The following is a 12,374-nucleotide window of genomic DNA, read 5'->3' as shown; positions in this document are numbered from 1 at the left end:
TGATGTTCACAAAAATGTGAGAACAGGGAGAACAGTGGAAAATAGGTTTTATTTTGAAAAATGCTCTTGACACCCGCTCCCACGATTTCCGGTTTAGGTCGGTAGTAGCCCCGACTTAACAAAAAGTGGTCTGGCATCCGGCAAAAATTTGAACCCAACAAAATGGATTAGGTCGGACATTGGATGCAGTGTGAGTTCCTCCCACATTTTTCATGTTAAGTAAAGACTCCGACGGCTGAATTAAAGCCGAAACGAATGCAGCATGAGCTCAGGGTAACAACCATAATGCATGAGACCGGGCTTGTGACAGAAACTCAAACATTTTATAAATAAACTTGAACATGAACTAACTGAGAGTCGAGGGAGAACTAAGAGAGAACGAGACACTTAAATCCACTGAGAATCATCAACTTAAATCAAGACAGCTGTTGAAACCTGATGAGCTGAACCTGCTGTGACTGACGAGGAGATAGGATCCAATGAAACAAACCTATGATAAATAATCAAAACCAAATTAATGACAATATCCCCACAAAAGCCTATTTTCAAAAAAGTTTAACGTTTCCGTTTAACTTAAGAGTTGTCAGGCTCAGTTAGGTTGATTAGCTTATATATATTTAATAATTAGCAAAAATTGACAATTAAAAAAATATATTATTGACTTTTTAAAAGCATTTTTTTGTTGTGTCATTTTGGCAAATAAACAGAAAAATGATCAATGAGTCAATCTTATCAACAGACTGAAAATTTCCTTGATACAACTTCTTGATTTAAAGATGCACTGAAATAAGAAGAGAATAATCTTCATTAAGTGAAATCTCAATGTTTGAATAATTCTTTTTTTGAAGGTCTAGTTTTTCCTTTGTTCTGCATTCTTAGACACAAAGTTATGACATCACACGAATCATAAAAATGGGGGTTCTTCTTGTAATTTGTAAAGGAACACCAAGCTCACTTGTGGTTTGTTGAATGTAAATAAGCATCTTTAAAAAGTCTGCTCTTGCAAGTTCATAGCAGGACTAGTTGAAGAGCAGAAGCAGACAGGGATGTGGCTTTAATTGTTGCGTCTTTCCTGAATTATTTTTTTTCTATTTTACTTTTCTTTGCAATTGCCTCATATTTTTTAACATTTGAGATGGAAATATTAATAAAATAATACAGAAGTGTTGTATGTCCACCTTCAATATATTTTTTTTTCCTTTTTGCGCATGCATTTATCACTATCCTCTTCAGTTTAAATGTAATGTAGACAAATTTATATATTTTCAAGATAAAATAATGAGACTGGAGTATTTTGAACTCTGCAAAACTGAGTCGTTACATGAAATCAATAGAAACATGTTGGTCAGAGGGTGAAACCAATTAAGAACTTCTGATTTGAAACGTTATGAATCTGACATTTTGTTCCATCAGCCTTGATTGATTACATTCTTAAGTAACACGGCAGTAGTTCTTATCAGTAGAAATGTCAAGGGGAAAAAAAAACATATCTATTTGAATCCCTCAATAATTCAAACTCATGCATTTAGGAAGAAATTGACCGGTAATCAGGTTATTGTTGGGAGCTGGCAGCAGTAAAAGTGTAATTGATAAAACGATCAGTTAAGCATCACTGAAAAATTGTGACCAATGTACTGGAAAGAGTTTGAAACAGCAAGACAATGGAATAATCGTTTTTTCAAAAAACAAGATAATTCAATTCACCGACAGAACACTGGTAATTCTCGCTAGTGCAGGACACATTTTAATATTCAAGTTGACTAATGTGTTGTTGACATTACTAGTGTTTTCTATTCCTTATTTCTCAGAATGTTGTAGGAAGTAAGCAGTCATTTCATTCATAGCTCCTCTTCTTATCAAAGCACATCAGCAGGACCTCGTCCCCAACTGGCTGTGGTATTGTTGATTTTTATTTTTTAAGGACTGCTACTGATGGCCCCCACTACCAAACACTGTTGCATCCCAGCGGAAAAGTCAAGATCACCCCAGGACATGATTTCGCACAGGACAATCCAGCTGTCGTCTTTGGTCAGATAACCCGACGATCTCGGACTGCACTGTTCCTCAGTCCCACCAAAGGCTCTGGCACAATGGTAAGTTTGAGTCTAATTTACTCAAAGGACATGCCATTCATGGAATCCCAATGTACAGCTGTGAAATACAAAATGGGCAACAAGGAACTTGAAAATAGAGTCAAAAACACTGTCTGTGCATAACCTCAGTGACTGTACACTTTGAATGCTTGTGTTCCTGCTTTGTCACAGTGAGGTATAAGTTGCATCTAATAATTCCAATGGTTCCTTCTAAAGAAGAACTCGGTGAGGAGGGCACAGAAGACACCCTTTGATCCAGTGAAAGGATGACACAGATGGAGTTTGGAGTCAAATTCACAACAGAACAAAGACTTTTCCCCTTTTTTTCCAACAGTTCTCAATTCAGCACAGATACACAGACAGGTCAGACTTTATGGAGCATGAACACAGTGTTGTGTGTCTTCATTCTTGCCACTAGGGGTTGTGTCAATGTTTGATGTGAGAGTAGGGATTTATTACAGCTTGAAATGGTGCTGACAGGTAAGCTGTGTTTGTTTTTACGTATTTGAACAAATATGTTTTCCTTCATTGCAGTGTGTCAGCTGAAGGTGCCCTGCTATTAGGATCCATCTCCAACTTTTAATATTTCAAAGTGGCTGTAAAGCGTGGAAATATAATAAAAAATGTGTATATTACTTCTGAACAATCGTGTAATGCTGCAAATTGTTTTACAATTTAAAAAAAATATTTTTTGAATTGGTTTTTGTGAATACGATCTGAGATACATCACTGCAAAGCTAAAGAAACATTTTGTTAATTTAAACACAGGCTGGTGTATGATATAAAAAAATAGATTTTTAAAAATTTAAATATGATCATATAATTGTTATTTACCCTTAAAAAAACAAGTTGCACTTTAGTGTTTCCCACCAGAGGTATGTCAGTGTTTGCTACTGGGATCTATGAGGAAGAAAAAGCAGTGTCCAAAACATACGTTTTAAATTTTTTCTTATTTGCATCGAGACAGTAACATTTCTTTTTTTCCCTTTCTCAAACCAATGCAGGACAGCAAGTCCTCTCACTGGGTTACAGAGACACAGAAGTACCGCTAATAGCGGCGTTGCTCGAACGCAATGGCTTCAATAGAAGATTAAGATCAGCGACTGACTGAATAATCTCATAAACCCATTTATGGAGAGGTGTTTATTTATTCTTCAAAATAAATTAACCCGATCTGATCAAAAATCAGTGCTTCTAAGTAGCGATGAGGGCAAAAACCAGACTGTTTCTCCCACACACAACACAACAATGTCGTGTTTATGAACACAAGCCTTAGGCATCAAATTTGATGTGCGTCAAAAATGAGGCAGCAACACAAATTATACGTAGGAATCACATTTGGTGTGAACGCAGCATCACACCAGGCTTGAACCCATGCTTCTTTATTATGCCTTTATTTGGCTCCTATGACATATAGTCTGGTGCAACTTATAATATGGTACTTCTCATTTTTCCAAAAGAATTTCTGATGTAGCATTAGGCCATGATAGGGCAGACTTGAAACCACTGACCAATCAAACAGAAGGTCTCAGATGGGGCTGTAGGATGTATAGTTGTAACTGATTCATGATTAAATTCACTCTGTAAGCTGACAACTAAAGATCTTTTAAACCAAAGTTACCTTGTCTGACACCCACTTATTGTTTGTAAAAGGAATAAGCATCACATTATATAGCAAAAGAAGATAATATAACTTTTTTAAAAGCTTCTTTATTTATTTGCCAATTTTTAAAAACTTGAATATTCAGAAAAACATTTAAAAAAATGAAACACTTATTTTGAGCTGCAGATGGTCAGTAAATATATTCTCATACTCTCTTGATGTCTTGTTTCATTTGCATAAAAAAATGAAAAGAAACAAAAAGCTTCTGGGTCAGCAGCCAGACTTCTCTCTAAAATCATTGAAGAATAAATTATGATTTAATGCATTTGTCGTTTACGGTCCTGTCATCCCAGCTTTAATGGAAAGGTAGAAAGTAGAAATAAAGGAGGAAGTTATGCGATACTTTATAGGAGTTTTTCCCACAATTAACAGAAAAATCAGGTTTTTAAAAGAGGGAACTTTTATCACTTTTTATTACATCTAATATTGTAGTAAACATTGTTTTAGTGTGATTTGAAATTAAATATAGGTAAATAATGTGTTTCCAAACAGCAATAAGATGGACTCTAAACCAATTACAAAAAGGAGCAGCATTTTCAAAGGAAAGTTTCAATTAAAAATATTTGGATTTTGCAATTCATTTGATAACTTCAAAACAGAAAATACAACGCCGTCAGAGATAGAGATTTTGTGAATTAGTTCCATGTTGTTAAATATGTCTTTCTGTTTTTGCAGCAGCTAAACTCGTACAATTTAAAAGAGAAAATTACACCAAAGTTTAGCGTTAAACAAGTAAAATTAAAAGGAAAAAAACAGTAAGATCAGAAGAAAACCCTATCAAACTTCAGAAGTGCTGCAATCTGCTAACAAGCCACTAATTACAACAAGACAATGAAAAATCACACACAGAAACACATAAAAAACACTAAATGCAACAGTCTTAATGCCTTTAAAAAACATGGCAAGTCAGCTTTTATTTTCTATAGCAACTTTCATACTCAAAGGTAATTCTAAGTGCTTGACAGAGACAATTAAAACTTAACACAGTGGAAACAATAAAGCTTCCCAGCTTTGGCTTGTGCTGTTTTCTCATAAAGTGTCAGCACATTCAGCTCATAAAGGGTTGATGTAAAGCTGCAGATTTTTTCAGCAGTTGGTAATCTTGCAGTTAACAAAAGAAAATGTTTTGGATTTGACGTTTGTTTATTTTTTCATGCAGAGGTTGCTCATTTAGAGGATTTGTATACCTATCTTTTTGTTCCACAACTCTCTTGTAAGCCACATAGACATGCAGTATTCATATAAAAAAAAAAAAAAAACGCCCCTTTCATCCTCCGTAGGTGGTTTCTCCTCCAAGGTCGTGTCCTCTACCAGAGTCCTGGGAGCTTGAGGGTGTCTTAGCTGTTCCTAGCACTGCACTTTTCTGGACTGAGATGTCTGAGGTCTTTCCAGGGATCTGCTGTCGGACACCACTTTCACTTTCACCTTCGAAGCTTTCTCCAGTTCCTCTCTGAGTCCCTGGTATTTCTTCAGTTTCTAATGTTCCTTCTTCTTTTCTTGTTGTTACCATCGCTTGCCGCTACCCACCCCCCCAATGGCTTTCCTCTGCTCTTTATCCACCACTACAATGTCTGGTTAGTTGCAGAACTTCATGGATTGTTTCCCAGCCAGCATCTTACACCCTGCAGTTATGTGCTGGATTGTTTCCGCCGCCTCTTTGCACAGCCTACACCTTGGGTCTTGTCTGGTGTGGTAGATCTGAGTCTCTATCGCTCTGGTGCTCAGGGCTTGTTTTTGTGGTGCCAGGATCAGAGCTTCTGTGCTACCATGCTGGGCATGCTAATATACACTATGTGTCCAGTGAGAAGAAATTGTCCAAAAGGCCTGTTTACAGCGTGCAAGACATGATGTGTCTGCTAGAGATCTAAATTGCAATAAGCAACAGACCTGTATGAATTGATATATATATATATATATATATATATATATTTTGTATATATATTAAAAATAGCCATGATTTAGACATCTAATAAATGCGCCCGTGCGTAGTGAGCTATTATAAGTTACTGTATTTCTTCCAATAGTATATGGTCTCTTGTTGACGCCCATCTCCAATAAACGCCGGATCTAACAGCTGCTCATAAAGTTAGAGGGCGATCGTTAATAGTGTCTAGGCTCCTTTAAGAATTGTTGGAATAAACGCTGGGGCTGCGATTGGAAGATATACGGTTATAGCAATTGGAATGACCTCCTTGGATGTGAAAGCATTTCCAACAACATGGTCTTTTTTCTAAAAAAATATTGTTGTTTTCCTGGCTTTGTTGCTTTGTTTTCATCTTCATTTTCACTAAAACAGCCCCCAGAATTCAACGAACCAAATATATTTCTCCCAGTTTTGCATGCTGTAAATTGGAGATCTGTACTCTATCAACTAATTAAACCATGGTTATTCAAATTTGATGTCAATTAATTTGGTCTATATGATTCCAATAAAGACATCCTCTCTTAAATATCTTTCAACAATAGACATCACATCACATGCTTTCCCTGTAATCCCTGTACTAAATAAATTGGACATCCAATAATCTTTAACTATTTGCCATATTGTTTTATAAATGAGCCCAACAAGTGTTCACAGATTGAAATCCACAGATGCTGTTCCCTGAAATTGGCCCATTTTTAGGTTAATTTTCTTCTCTTTATCTCTTCTTCCAGCACCGATTCACTTGTTTTGCCTGATGCCAAAGCACTGTGTTCAGACTTGTGATTGTCCATTCGGCACCAGTCAAACTATCAACATCATGTCTATTATTATTTACCCAAAAGGCAGTGCAACAATGTAGGCAAAAGCAATTTAGCACCTTTTAATGCCAAGTGTTTACCAGTGCGTAGTGATGAGCCACGATCAATAGTAGATACCGTTTCTCTAAACATCTTTTAACACCAGCCTCCCCACCCCTCACATGGACTGTAATTGTTTCTCTCAGTTACTTGGAAAATCAATCCCATAATGATTGAATCCCCTTCCTCACCCTTTACAGACCCTGCTTCTTTTTAAAGGTCCTGTCATGCTTCTCTCATGTTTGTCAAGCTTTTTCTCTTGAATTTTCACTACATGCAGTTATCTCATAATTCCCATACTTATTCAAAGCTGTGAAAAATCTTATAATTAGGTTAAAAGAGTGCAAGTGCTTTATATCTTTGGAGTTCATCCACTAGTAGAGCTATTGGTTTGCATCAAAATAAAGATGATATTTCATTTGGGTTTGATAACAAATGTTACTCCTTTCGTGATTTTTTTTTTTTTTGACTAAAACCAAAACTGAGCAGAACTGCAAGATTTTTGAGTATGAATGATACTAAGCAAACATTTGAAAATGAAGGCTGATATCTTTGTGTAAGACTTCTTTTAAGTTTTATGTATCAGAAATCCTTGTTCTTAAATGATTTTCCAAAGAAGATTTAACAATTCGCCTATGTCAGAATTCCCTCCCTAACTCCCTATAACTACAAAGAAAACTATATGGTGTTGTACTATCTAATGTCCTGGTTTAGAAAAGCAAGTCAGACATAACGCCTACTCCTTTTTTTAAAGACAAATATGAAATCACAAATTCCTCTCTCTTAATAAATCTTAACATTTTATGGAGACTATTTGTGAATCTATTGTGTTCCGATTATGAAAACTTGGACGGTTTCTAAAAAATATATTAAAATACCTATTTTTACATAAAGAATTGTTCAAATGCAATGCATTAAGTTTTATATTTGGCAGTCTAATTAACAGCAATGCACACAGGTTGTTCGCTGAGGGTTCTGAAAAATTTCTAGGGCACTGGAGTTTTTAATTGTAGGTTTGGACAGCTTTACAAAATGTTGACCGCACTTATAGTGTACATGACTCCATCACCCTTCCATTTCGTCTGCAGCCCCTGGCTTCCAGTGGCTTTGCTTATGTAATAGGTCCAGTAGTCCTAGAATCTTCACTAATTCTCTGTTTGGGTTAGATTTTTGATTAGTCGGGACACAGTGATAAATACTTAAATATAATGGAAATAAAACGAGATCTGTAAGCTCAGAGATTTTCAAACAAGTACTTGTCTGCAGTACTTGCATTAAATGCCAATTTTAGGTTTTCTGGTTGGAGATTGGTACATTTTGGTCACAAGCAATACATAAGTCTTGCAACTGATCCAGATCTCATTTTGGGCTCCCAAATCAGCCTGCAGACCAGACGGGTGTATCAGTGGAGTGATAGATTTTACAAAACATGACCATTTTAATTGTCTATTCTTCCTTTTTACTAGCTTGCCTTTCTTTATCAAGTATGAAAAAAAATTAAAATGTGTGATGCTTTCATTTTTCTCCCTCAAGCAGCACTTTATGTTTCAGTTGTAGAGAGTATGAAAAATCTTTTCTATTCCTCCTTCCACTGTGAAAAAGCTGAGAATATCCCGCCCCCCGCCAACATGTCTTCTCCCATGCTGCGACTGTTAAACGCAGTGATCGAAAGGTCTTTTTGGGAAGTTTTCATACAAAGCTCCTGAATAATGTCTGTAAAAATGAGCCTTTTCTGCTAGTAATAATCTTTTTTGTGGAGAGGAGACCTGAGACTGAATCAGGTACGGCTGGACAAATCAAGAACTATTACAATATGTCACATCCAAATCTAGGCCATTTAAAAAACCTTATCGTTTTTGTTAGAGATTGCATTTTCCCTTAAAAACCAAACATACTCACTGGACTATCCCCAGGCTTTAATTCAAAGCCAGCTGCTTTTTACAGTTTTACCTGTATGGAAAGAAAACAGATTTATTTTAATGTTCATTATAATTTTTTTTTTTTTGGGGGGGTTTTTAAAAAAATATCATGAAAACATATTAGTCAAAAATGAGAAACTAAACTAAGCAGGTTTTAGAGGGGGATCCAGAGGAAAAGCAACCGATGGTGGAATCCAGCCTTACCCTGGGTTTTAGTTCTCACCTTGATGACCACCAGCGAACCTGCACCTGAGAGCACTGGGAAAGTCATACAGCAGTTCTGATACAAATGAAGGTCCAAATCCAACCCTAAAATCGTTAGTTAAGCAGACTGGAAGTTGGTGGAAAGATTTCAAAACTGTTCAACATCTTCCATTGCTCTCAATGTTCAACACAGTCACCTCAGTTCCTCCTTCTGGCTGATTACACTGCATTACCAATTTAAATTGTTTGCCTTTTTAGTTTTAATGTAATGTCACAAGTGGAGAGGCAGTATTTAATGAGTTTGTACCATGGTGGCTTTTTTGACACAACACAGAAATAGACCCTCTCTTATAGTTTTTTTTTTTTTTTTAATTTAAGAGGGATGCTCATCAAGGCTTTTGTTTTTTTTTAATCAGACGAAAATATTCAAAATGACAGATGGATGATGGAGCCACTATTTGTTCATTAAGGATATTTCAGAGTGTGTTTTCAGCATTTTTCTCTCCTTCAGTCGATGATAGAAAGACAATGTTAGGATTCTCGTGAGAGTACACATTAGAAGAGCTCTTTGAGGCTGTTGTTGTGTGTGCACCTTCAGGGCTTACAAGAAACAAAATGGATTCTTAATGAGAATGCCACGAGGAAGAAAACTATATGTCCCTTATAATCTCCCACACTTTGTTTCTCTCCTGCCTTTAGTACAACACAAACTAAGGTGAAACTCATCTCTAAATCCACATTGCTTCAGTATAAATTTACAATTTCACTATAGCGAGATAGTAAAAAATTTTCCTTAATTTTGTGTTTTTGGTTTATTTACAATATATAGCCAGAATGTCATGGGAAAAAAAAAAAAATCAGAGATTCAAGAGTAAATAAAAAAATCTGCCCAGCAGCTGAAAATCTTGGCATCACTGAACACTTAAGAAAAGCAGATGCAAAAATACAGTTTCTAATAATTTTGTTGTTGGTCAACTTTTTGGCATACCCTTTAGGAGTCACAGCAAAACAGCTTTCACTGATCCGGACATTCAGTTTGGCAGTTTTCTGACTTTCTGACTCAACCCTGTATTTCTCTGGGCTGGGGACGGGCACAGGGAGGCCCACACCAAGTTCCCCTGCAGCTACTAGACAGTACTTACCAAAGGAACCACAACAGCTCATTAAGACCCCCTAACAAACAAACCCTAGGTTCCCAAAACACGCCAGTCCGGCACGAAAAAGATAAGACAGAGGCCTTATTCCTTTTATTTATTTGTTACTTCAAAATATCTTCTCAGATCTTCTGCATTAAGGCTGCTGTCTTTCTTTTTTAAACTGTCATATTATACTCACTCTATCTACGTATTGGGTGGATTTAATCCCTTGAGTGAAAAGAGAAATTGTTTGGTCTAAAACTATTATTAATTTCTCCTTTTGTCTCCATCTTTTTCATTTTCCTAAGGGTTGCTTCTAATAAGGCCAAGAGGTTAATGGGATCACGCACCAGGAATCCTCAGGTCAGAAAGGAGCAGACAGCTCAACAGTTTCATTGGTCGGGCAGGGAAAGAAATTCAAACAAAGACATAGTTGCAAAGTTGGAGATGAGCAGGTTTGATTAAACCAGGAAACATGGCCAAATATAGAAAATGACAGAGACAATGGCAGATAACACAAATGTCAAAATGCCTTCCAAACTTTAAGGTTTTCATGTATCTTAAGTATTCACCACACCTTATCTTTAAGGAACAACCTCTTTACTAATGTACAATCTAGTTTTTGCTTGTAGTTAGAAGCGGCTACTGAAAAATCTCTTGCTATAAACTTTGTGAGACTCTATCTTCAACATATATGAACATGTGACCTTTACATTACACTACTATATTTTTATTTGTTGTACTTATAGTTTATAATATCTGCATTGTAGCAGTTCATACTGCTGTATATATTAAAAAATATATATATTTCCAACCCTGGTCCCTAGGGCCACTGTCTGCACATTTCCCATGTTACCCTGCTAAAACACACCTGATTCAGCACATCATTAAGCTCTGCAGGGACATAATAATGGTATCCATTAAGATCAGTTAAGCAGGAATCTTGGAAACTGTGCAGGATAGTTGTCTCTGAGGACCAGGATGGGAAAACATCAATACTGTTATGTTGGTGGAGTGTTGTTGAACATCGTTTACTGACAAAACTATCCAGATTTCAGCCTATTTAGTTGAAATGTGATCAATATGCATTTATATGGTATCCATATCATTCATCTTCTTTAACATTAATAAACGCAGACAAACATATGTTATTATTGTTAATGGATACTTATGACGATTAGTTATTTTCATATTAATCTGGTCTAGACTAACCATCTTTTTTTCCCAACTAAATATAATAATCAAAGCTATCAGCTCTATAAACAAATTTTACTAAGTAAAAAAATGCAACCATTGTGGGGCCTGTGGCAAGTATTTCCATTAAAGTTTGCTTTAAAAAATGATTTTTGAAAAAATGTATATTAAAAATTAGAGGAACAAGTTGATGCAGTCCCCTTTTTGTATATGCCTTGACTTGACTTTTTAAATTTGAAATCACAGTCAGATCCAGCACCAGGGTTCTTCGCCTGTTCTGACACAAAGATACACCTGTTTAAAGGATATACGATAATGTAGTCAACATTTAGTTTACATACTCTCAGTGCTAAAGCTATAGTTAAAGCAACTTTGAACAGTCCCCTCCACCCCGAAATCCAGTTCACAGTGATAGTTGTTGGATCTGTATGATAGTTGGCTCTAACACCAACCTAAAATGTTTTTTTTTCTTTAAATATATCTAAAAGTGGAAAATGAATCAATTTTCTGAATCTGTATTTGTACACAGCTGTTATTGACAAAATTAAAAATTTTAAGAATATGGGATGAACTCTCACAGGAAAAAAATGTTGATATGATGATAGTGTGATTGTAGACACCAAAAAAAAATATGTCAAAAAGACGTTTCTGATATTGTGAGGTGCTGCATGTATTCAGGACTAAATATAAAAGATGGTGTTGCAAATTATTGATTTCAGAAATTTTGTGTGAGAGGAAGAAATGCAAGAATTGAATAAAAGTTCTTTTAGATCCACAGTATATGTTGACCTCTCTGTGGTTGCTTCAAGCCCAATGAGGCCAAGACTGGCGACCTGTCCAGGGTGAACATCGCCTTCGCCAATTAGTAGTCGGGTTAGGCTCCGACACCCCCACGGCCCCGAAAAGGAAAAAGTGGCCAAGAAAATGAATGAATATTGTCAAGTCCTTTTACCCCACTTGAAGGGGAAGGCATCAAATGGAAGGAATAGCAGGACTCCACTCATGACTCCAGACTCATAACTAGTTTCACTGTTTTATTTGAATTTTCTTCTTTAGGAATGATTTTTTCCTTAATTTGCGAGTATTGTTATGAGTTATCAAAGTGGAAGCAATCAAGGTGAAAAACCTGTACACACAGATAGAAATTACAATGAGAAATTTTTGTTACAATTAACAAATAACTATAAATTGTTAGATTTTAAACAACAATATTGCAAGAATTTACACAGACAAAAATAAATTAAAAACAAGAAAGTAACTTAACATAGCATTGATTCACAAACAATTCACATCCGGAAAAGTATCTGACACGCGACAAACAGCTGATCTGACCCCGCAGCACACAACCGATCACTCTACTACTAGGCCGAGCATCTCCAGGGGG

General features: G+C 36.1%; 1 long non-coding RNA gene across 1 annotated transcript in view; it reads left to right on the top strand.

Moving 5' to 3' along the window:
• Positions 1-1,822: 1,822 nt before the first annotated feature.
• Positions 1,823-12,374, top strand: part of LOC118598763 — a 17,264-nt gene continuing 6,712 nt past the window's right edge. Inside the window, exons 1-2 of the long non-coding RNA XR_004947875.1 lie at positions 1,823-2,093; positions 10,105-10,159. This is a non-coding gene — a long non-coding RNA (uncharacterized LOC118598763). The remainder of the gene's footprint in view (positions 2,094-10,104; positions 10,160-12,374) is intronic.

The sequence above is a fragment of the Oryzias melastigma genome, linkage group LG5, assembly GCF_002922805.2.
Source record: "Oryzias melastigma strain HK-1 linkage group LG5, ASM292280v2, whole genome shotgun sequence".
NCBI lineage: Eukaryota > Metazoa > Chordata > Actinopteri > Beloniformes > Adrianichthyidae > Oryzias > Oryzias melastigma.
Note: the sequence above shows the minus strand (reverse complement) of the source record. Positions and strands in the feature narration are given on the sequence as shown.